Genomic DNA, 9,762 nt, shown 5'->3' with positions numbered 1-9,762 from the left:
ATGTCCTCTACAGCATTCACTTATAGTTATTTCTTCAAATTGGTTTCTCTGCTAAGTGAATGTGATTGGACCCTTCCCCCTCTATGCTATAATCAATCCAATCTATTCAGAAATTCTTCATGTGCGTTCTATTTGAAACTCGTTCAAAATCTTCACTGTGTCCTTGTCAGCTGAAGAAATTGCGAACGGAACGTTAAAACTAATCTTATCCAAAATTTTCGATTTTTGCCGCTCAAACCGTTCCGAATCCCAGGAGGCATTATTCTATTCACCCATGATCTTACACGATCTCCACTACACAGTACGTAGGTGACACATGTCGTGTGAAGGAGAAAGGTCAGGGGCACGTTCGTCCCAAATCTTCGGGCAAACAGTTTTTCACCGTGGCTATAAATACCGCCGTCCCCTTCCTCACTTCTTTTACTCCGCTCGATCTCTCTCTCCCGCTCGAGCTTCCCAAACCCTAGCGCCGCCGCTACTCCATCGTCGCCGGTGAGGAAGAGCTTCACTGCCTTGACCTCGTCGCCGTCGTACTCGCGCCGACCACGGAAATCTTCACCTCCACCGCCGCCGTAGACGTCTTCCTCCGCCGAGTTAGGGCGTGGAAGATCTACATCGACGAACTTCACTGTTTCACCCCACTATTCGTCATGTTCTTCATTCAGGGTAATTAAAACTTACTTTTACTGCCCTCTTTGATTCTAAACTTTTCTACAAAATTTTCAAAAGGTGTTTTATTTCCCAAATCCTCACACACAAAACACCTCACAAATCTTCTGTTCTTGATTCATTTCTCTAAGCTTTATTTTCTTTAAGATTCCTCAATTGTGTGGATCTCCGATCTGTACAACTCTGGAACCTAAGACAAAGCATGCTTAGTGAAATTCTTCAAGACGCATCGGTCAAATTCCTCAAACTTGTTCTTTTTGAAAAACCTTCTGAGAACACATATGACCTCTCCACATTCCTCGCAACTACATTCTGTTCACAGGTACTCATGTCCGCTGCTGAATCATTAGGTTCTCATCAACTTAACTCGTTTGCAGCGTTCCTCGAAGAAAAACTGCATACTTCTTCAGAGAATTCGATTGTTCAAATTCCTCAGCTGAAGAATATGGCAGATGGTAAGAAGCCACAGAAAGGAGGAAAGAAACCTGAGGTCATGACTGCTTTAGAGATCCCTGAGGACATTTACAAAGAGTACTGCGCACCTGATGAAGCCAAGTTTGGCAAAGAAAACAAAAATCAGCACAAGGTGCGCATTCAGAGGATTGAACGGAGATGGGCACGTGAATGGAGGGAGTACAGATACGTCACTCCAAAGTACATGAAGAAATTCGCTCTCAACCCTCCATGCCCAAGACTTCCATTGGCACCTGGCCAAGTTGCTGATCCCACTAGCGTCAAACGCGGTGAGGACTTTCCTGAAGAATGGGCCAGGCGTCAAGCTAAATTGGCAAGACAAGCCAGAGAAGCAGTGAGGAAATTCAACGAAGATTCTGCTGCTGCTGCTGCCACTAAGGCCTCTGTCAAGTCGAGGAAATCAATGGTCAAGAAGTCTGCTCGTAAGCCAAGTGCTTCACCAACAATGCCCTCACGGCCAAGTTCCTCAGCTGCGCCCTCACGGCCAGGAACGTCAAAATCTTCAAGACCAATTCCTCATGCTGATCCTGCTCCTTCAAAATCCTCAGCACCTCCTCCAAAGTCCTCAGCAGCTCCGACAAAGTCCTCAGCACATGTGCATCTGCCCACGTGCCAAAGGACTGCTGGTGTCTCCATTGCCTCTGGCATCTCAGCAAGTTCCTCAGCTGCGCCAAATTCTTCATCTGGCCCAACTTTGCTGAAGACTAAGGCAACAGCTGGACGAGGTCCTCGGCCAAGTCCCAAGAAGAAACAGGTCGCCTTCCAAGAGCCACCTGAAGATGATAAAGCTGATGATGATGAACTTGCAGAAATCATCAGAGACCGACAAGGGCCGCTAGAGCCAAAGGCACACTTGTGCCACTGCTTTTGAATCCAAGGGCGATTCTTGATTATATTGATCTCTGGCATAAGGATCCAAATTCACCTATGCCTGACTTCAAACTGACACCTGGTCAAAATCACATGCTGACTCATTTCATTCAAGAGGAGAAATGGAAAATATGACATGGCTAGAGAGATCAAGAAATCGCAGTACAGAAAAGAGAAACTGCTAAAGAAAAATGTTGTCAAAATGACAACTGAAGAACTTATCAAGATGCAGGCTGAAATCAAAGCCCTCAGCGACAAGTTCAACCCTTACGATGCTGATTGGCAAGGAGCCAAAGTCAGGTTCGTGAAACTGAGTGGGAAATTCACCAATGTTGCAGCCCCATCGCAACAAGAAGTTCCTCAAGCTGAAGCTTCTGCTCAGCCGACTGAAGAACACGCCAGCATCACTGATGAAGTTCAGGCTGCTGAAGAAAATGCTAGTTCCAGGGCTGATGACTCCATTCCAGCCGCTAAAGAAATTGCCAGGGCATCCACTAGTGGTGCGCCTGAAGAAACTGAAGAAGTCAGGGCAACTGCATCAGTTGCGCCTGAGGAAATTCAACCAGATTCATCAGCTCCACCTGCGCCTACACCAACTCCTATCCTTCCATCTGCATCAGATGTGAAGAAGACCAAGGCTGCAGAGCGAGCTGCAGTGAACAAAAGGAAAGCATCAAATGCTTCAGAATCTTCAGCTCCAAAGAAGATGAAGCCCATGACCAGCTCATATGAAAATCCCATCGATGTTGTTCCGATTTCCACCATGCCATCAAAGGACCTTGTTCCTTTTGATGAAGAATATGTGATCCCAAGTGAATCTGATGAAGAAACTCAATCTGCTGCTTCGTCAGAGCAGATTGATGAAGAAATTGAAGTGGACGCGATCCCTTCAACCCCAGTGGTCTCATCACCAATGCCTCAGTTTACTGCTGAAGAGGCTGGTGTTGAAGAAATTGATGATGAAGATGTGGACATTGGAAGCACAACTCCAGTGATGAATGATGACTTTTGGGAAAGTCAGCATCCCAATTCTCCACTCTTCACCCCACTGCAGCAAATCCCTCACTCCCCTGCACCAACAGTTCAATTGGGCTCTCAAGAAACTCATCCCACCTCATCTGTCCGTGAAGAAATTCTAGCCACTAGTGCTGAAGAAACTGCTGCTACTGAAAATGTGACTGCACCTGAGGAGGAACCTGAAATTCCTCAGCCTGAAGAACCTGAGCTCGCGATTCCTGAGGTAGTGATGCAACTCACTGACACTTCTCTGCCCAAGCCAAAGGATCCGCTCTCAAGGAAACAAAAGTTCAAGGCTGAAGACTTCTTTGGCGAGCATGTATTCTTCACAGACTACAACCCCTATGATTCTGCTCGCATAAGGAAGAGGCGTTTCTGGACTGCTAGTCAAGCCAACTTCTATTCCTCAGTGCTGTTCAACAAAGACAAAGTCTTCGACCATGCACATATTCCTCATGTAGACATGGAGTCTTTTCCGTGCTTCACGCCAGTCCTCAGTGTTCTCTATGATGCTGGGCTGCTCAATTTCTGCACTGACATCTGTGATTGGAACGAAGAACTCATTCTTCAGTTCTACGCAAGGCTGCACATCACCGGTAACTCTGAAGATGTGAATTCATGGGTTCTGGACTGGATGACTGAAAACACTCATTACAAGGCACCAGCGTCTGAATTGCTTCGTGTCCTTCCTCTAAGTCCTCCCCTTGAAGATGCACGTTGTGTCTACAATGAACCTAAGCTTTCAAATCACTATATGCAAGTACTGATGAAGCCTTTGAAGCCAGGGCAGGCCCCTCGAACCAATTTCCTCGTCAAGAAATTGTTGTATGTGCCTCGGACCGTCTATCGCATTCTGTCGAAGACAATGAGTCCTATCAAAGGCCACGATTCAAATGATGAAGAAGTTGTTGGCATCATGAAGAATATGCTTTTCAACATCATTCATGGCGTTCCCGTCAACTTCCATGATTTCTTCATGAGGACTCTGGCCAACATTGCTATGTCGCCATTTGAGCTGAAGCCTTATGCGCCCTGGATTATGAAATTCGTCAGGACAAGGTCTTCACTCAATTACAAAGCTGACACTCTGAACCACTGCAGCTACTTGCCTCCTATTGAAGTCCTCAAAAGGACATTTTCCTCAGCTGAAGAAAAGGGCAAGGCAGCTGCTGTGATAGATGAAAGGCATTCGTCCATTGGATGGTCAATTTCGCAAGACTGCATCCTACTCCACCAATGATGACTCTGCCACACATGACTCTGCCGCCAACAGTGCCAAGCCAAATCCTCAAGTCACAGCACCCAGGGTGATGATTGATCGTGAGTTACCCCTTAGTCTTCATCAGAAGGTTGATCAAATTCACAAATGGGTTAAGCGTCAATTTGGTTCAATTCTTCACAACATGACTTCAACATACAATGCAGTGAAGAAAAACCATTACTACCTCCATGAAACCCTCAACCGCACCTGGGCTGTTCTGTCGCAAGTTTACAGCGCAGAAGATCTGAAGAAAATGGGTCTCAAAGAAGAGTTTGAGTGGTCTGCACCTCCTCCGAAGAAATACAAGAAGGTCAAGGTTCCTTCTTTGGTGGCCAGCTCCTATTCTTCATCGCGTGAGACTGATGAAAATGAAGACTTGGACGACACTGCGGCAGGCCCCACTTCAACAACCGACCCCGACAGCGCCGGCGCTCCTTCATCAACTTGATTATCTTCAGGGGCGTTAGTCCTCAGTTTCGATCCTTTTGGTCATTCGATGACAAAGGGGGAGAAATCTGAGTTAGTCTTCAAGCGGGTCTATTATAAGGGCGTTTTTCTGCTAAGTTACAACTCTCGTTCTTCTGAAACTTTACTGGATCGAGTTGTAATCTTAAACCCGATGGTGCCCTGATACTTTTGATGCACTGTGCTACGATACTTTTGATGCACTGCATGCTTATTTCTCGTTAATATTATTGCACGCATGCTGAATTACATCAGGCACCATATTTCATCATGCATTTTAAATTCTTCATTTTATATGTCAAATGCGTGTATGAATTACAAGATATAGGGGGAGATCTCCATGATTCAACTCTTCAAGTGTGCATTGCTTCAAAAGCAAATTCCTCACTATGCACATCTTCAGGGGGAGTTCTTCTATATCTTGCAATCAAATTCCTCAATATCAGTATTTACACTTCATATATTTATCCCCGTTGAAAACTTAATCTATATTGTCATCAATCACCAAAAAGGGAGAGATTATAAGTGCATCTAGTGCCCTTAGTGATTTTGGTGTATTGAAAACTTATATGTTAAGGATCTAATGTGTTTATGAGTGTACACAGGTCTATAAGTCTATGAGGAGTTTGATATTTGCAGAGAAAGTCGACCCCTAAAAATGAAGTTCTTCGACTGAAGACTTTGATATTCTGAAGAATTTCTGAAGACTTTGAAAGTGAAGAAATTGATGTGATCCTGAAGACTTGGTATTCATTCGAGGAACATGAAGCGTGAAGACTTTTGTTTTTGTAGTTTCACTTTCTCTTTCTTGAGTCATAGGAAACACCGTACTGTTAAAGAGGGTCGAGGAAATACTAAGGAGAAAATTTCCATGTGATGCTCAACTCAAATCCTACTCCTACCAATCCCTTCGAGTGAAGCCATTGGAAATCTCATACAGTTCAGTCAATTTCTTCAGTGACAGAGACGCAGTTCTTCTGGTCACTGAAGACTTTGCTTTGACTGAGGAGTTAGGAATTCGCCAGTGCGAATTGCCTACACTGTGAGGAACATGATATCCCTGAGGAATTTGTACCTCAAATTTCCGACCGTTGCTGTGCTACGCGCCAGCTGTCCCAAAATATCTTATCCATCCAACGGTCATATCATTGAAGGACATTTATGTCTTATCATGTCGGGCTACTCCCTAGGCTATAAATAGCCGCCCCCTACAACCACTAGCTGGTTGGCTGCTTCGAGAGAACTTGACACTTGTCATTTGAGAGCATCTCATCCTCCTAGGACTTTGAGCGAAAATCATCAAGTGAGGAAAAAATCCAAAACCCAAACCCAAACACCTACAAACCCAAAATGATTGAGCATCACTGAAGAGATTGATCCTGCGTGGATGCGACGCTTGTTACCTTTGAAGACTGTGCTTCTTCCAGACGGTTAGGCGTCAAGGTCTAGAGCATCCAAGAGGAATTGTGGATCGCCGAGTGACCAAGTTTGTGAAGGTTCGGAAGTCACCTGAAGACTTACCACGAGTGATTGGGCGAGGACTGTGTGTCCTTAGCTCAAGGAGAATACGGTGAGGACTGTGTGTCCGGGACTGGGTGTCCTCGAGTTTAAATACTCAGTCGCTCCAACCAGATGTACAACTGAGACAACAGTTGGATCTGGTCTATCAAATCATTGTCTTCACCAAGCCAACTGGTTCTATTTCCTCAACATTTTCATTTCCTCATTACTGTGTTGTCTGTTCGTTCATATCTGTGTTTGAAGACTTTGGCTGAAGACTTTCTCAGTTTACTCAGTTCAATTTCTTCAGTCTATTTGTCTTCATCCTGTGCTATACTGTGTTTACGCTTTCTGTACTTTATGTTTGTCTTCATTTCATCATGATGACCATGCATGTATTCTGCTATGTTTACTTCTGAGTACTTATTCCGCTGCTAGTAGTTCTTCGCTAAGAAATTTCCTCACGAGCAAATTCCTCGGTGAAGAATTTCATAAAAATCGCCTATTCACCCCCCCTCTAGTCGATATAACGCACTTTCAACACCATATATATCGATGGGGTTGCTAAAAAACTAACAATGCACACGAAACTACGAAGCTCGTCTTACGGTCCTAACGAATATTGATGCTGCAACGCCTATTGTGATGTGTAAGTCTGATGTGCTTCACTAATGTACATATCCATATCCAAAAGTAGCTTACCATTAAGATGAGATCGGTTGGAAGAATTTTTCAGCGAAAATGCTGTCAGCGCAGCTTTTCATTGATAATTTGGGGGGTGGGGGGGGGTGGGGGGGGGGGGTTTGTTACAGAGAATTTACAAGTCCATAGTACAGTCAGTTGGACACGGCATCACCATTACAATGATTAGCCCCTTGTCTTAGTCAGGTTCCCTAGGTCTAATTAACAGCGAGTTTGCCTTACGCCGACCCGCGGCCTGCATTACTCCTGCTTCCTCGATTATCCTTCCCACCACTGTCCTCACCGGCGAATGTTGGTTCTTGAAGATTTGAGCGTCGCGTTCGTTCCATGTTGTCCACCATACCAACTGGACCGGGGTGGTCCACTGCTTCGGTTGGAAGAATGAACTGTTGTATGCCAGTGTATGGATACTTGCAGGATTCAAATTGTTCCTCAACTAGTTGCGTCTCTGTTCCATCTTTGAACTAACCAAAGCACACATTCTTGTTCAGATTATCCTCTCGAGAGGTCATAACATCTGCGCACATAAACCTGTTCTGCTTGTACATGTAAACTCATACTCAACTGGGTGCTTCCATAAACCGAGATTAAAGACACTAATTTTGATGAAGTGCACGACTATAACTCTGTAGCACTATGCTCATGCAGGATGTCTACATACGTAGTAACTTGTTCAAGATTTTGAGACACGGAGACCGGAGTGGAACGCTTGAAAAACATCCGTCGGCAGTTCCTTGGTCATTACATCCGCAAACTGTTGGCGTGTTGGCACACGAAGAACACGGAAGTCGCCGAGCGCAATGCGCTCACGGGCTGGTGAAAGGGCACAGCAGCAGAAGGTGCACAGGCCGTTTCAGGCTCCCCGTCACACAAAAAGCAAACATTGTTGCGCAGCCAGTTGTGCGCCCCCAACCTGTCCGCTGTCCAGTTTCGATTCTGAAGAAGCAACAAAACATAGAACTTTACTTTTCCCTCTGCCTTGATCTTCCAAAGCTGCTCCAGATGCGGCTGCTGGATTCTGCCAATCAATTAGCACATTTAGCAGAATAACTGATGCTAGCCGTGAGATTCACTAGATGAGATCATCCTGATCCGAGAGCTGAACCAACTGAACTGTTTTCCAAAGCTTGAAGCACTGGTAAATTTTCTCCTCCCTGTTGACTCTCTGAAGGCTCCTCATCCATTGTTGCATCCATAGTACTCCCTCCGTTCCTAAACATAAGTCTTTTGAGAGATTTCAATAAGAACTATATACGGATGTATATAGACATATTTAAGAGTGTAGATTCACTCATTTTGCTCCGTATGTTAGTCATATTGGACTCTTTGAAAAGACTTATATTTAGAAACGGAGGGAGTAACATCTTTGACCGACAGATTATTATTTTTCGCCATGCGGGGGGAACAATAGCATGAGCTATCTCACACAGCGCCATCCCCTGCATCCTGCAACCACTTCATGCCAGAATTTCGCTTTTTACAGTTGCCCGATGCAATATTCGAGCAGGCAGCAAACAGGGACCTGCACGCCTTTCGAAGGGCTAGGCAGCGCAACCTCAACGCACGGATATACTCCCCCGGTCCCATAATATAAGAACGTTTTTGACACTAGTGTAGTGTTAAAAACGTTCTTATATTTTGGGATAGAGGGAGTAGCATACAGTATCCCTGATTCCGAGTCCCAATACTTCTTTTGGACGCACAAATCTTATGCGGTGTTGTGTTGTTCTGGTGAGAATAATCACGACTCTGAGCTATTGAACTTGTTGTCCATTGCATACTTTCAGTTTTTCATTTGTGGACAAAACGGCCGTCATGAAAATCCTGGTTCAGTCACACAAAGGGCAGCCCGGGAACAAATCTAGGGAGTCAAGCAAGCATGTCACCACCTCCATAGCACCTTTTTTTTAGTAAACCGATTCCCAAGCTGAAGGCCCCAGGATGAAGTACTACGGAACTTTGCGTCGACCGGTGTTACCGGCCCCCAAGAAGCCATTAGCGGAACTCACTAGGGAAGTGGGAATGCAGCACGGCGATTCAAGCAGGGGAGAGTGAGTGACCTGTGGAGCGGAAGCGGAGCGCTGGTTCTGCGATCGGCGCCGTGGGATCCGGCGGCGACCTCGCCGGCACGGTGCGCAGGTCGGGTGGGGACCCGTCGAGAAGGAGGCGACGAGGGGAACGCGAAGGGGCCGAGGCCCGAGGCCTGGGATGGCGGTGTGGCAAGGGGTTCAGGTGGGCCTAGCGGGTCGAGACGGCAGCTGAGTATGGGCTGTATGATGGGCCGCGATTGAAAATTAAAGCTTCCCGCTTGAATGGAATTGCACGCCAGACACCTCAAAAAAAAAAAGAATGGAATTGCACGCCCGCCGTTTGGACGCTATGAGGTGTGGGCAGTCGTACCATTCAGAAAAGAGCAATGTTTAGGAGGGGAAAAAATTCTATGAGACCATGTCTCATATAATTCGGGTGAGACCCACCCTGATGGATGACACATGGCATTTACAAATCACAAAGCATATCCCCTACCCCCACCTGAAATCAGGGGGGAGAGATTAGATGCTTTTTGATTTATGACTGCCACGTGTCATCCATCAGGGTGGGTCTCACACGAATTATATGAGACCTGGTCTCATATAATTTTTTTCCGTTTACGAGCTGGTTTGATTTGGCAATGTTTGATTGGATTAGTTGGAAATGTTAAGATTAATTACAAATGTAATTAGGGGAAATCTCCCCTTGCCCAACCGTCATGCGGTTGCCTCCCCCCATGGACGCATCTAGTCTGGAACCGACGTCTTGTCCGA

Source organism: Triticum dicoccoides, chromosome 7B (genome assembly GCF_002162155.2).
Source record: "Triticum dicoccoides isolate Atlit2015 ecotype Zavitan chromosome 7B, WEW_v2.0, whole genome shotgun sequence".
In the NCBI taxonomy this organism is placed as follows: domain Eukaryota; kingdom Viridiplantae; phylum Streptophyta; class Magnoliopsida; order Poales; family Poaceae; genus Triticum; species Triticum dicoccoides.
Note: the sequence above shows the minus strand (reverse complement) of the source record.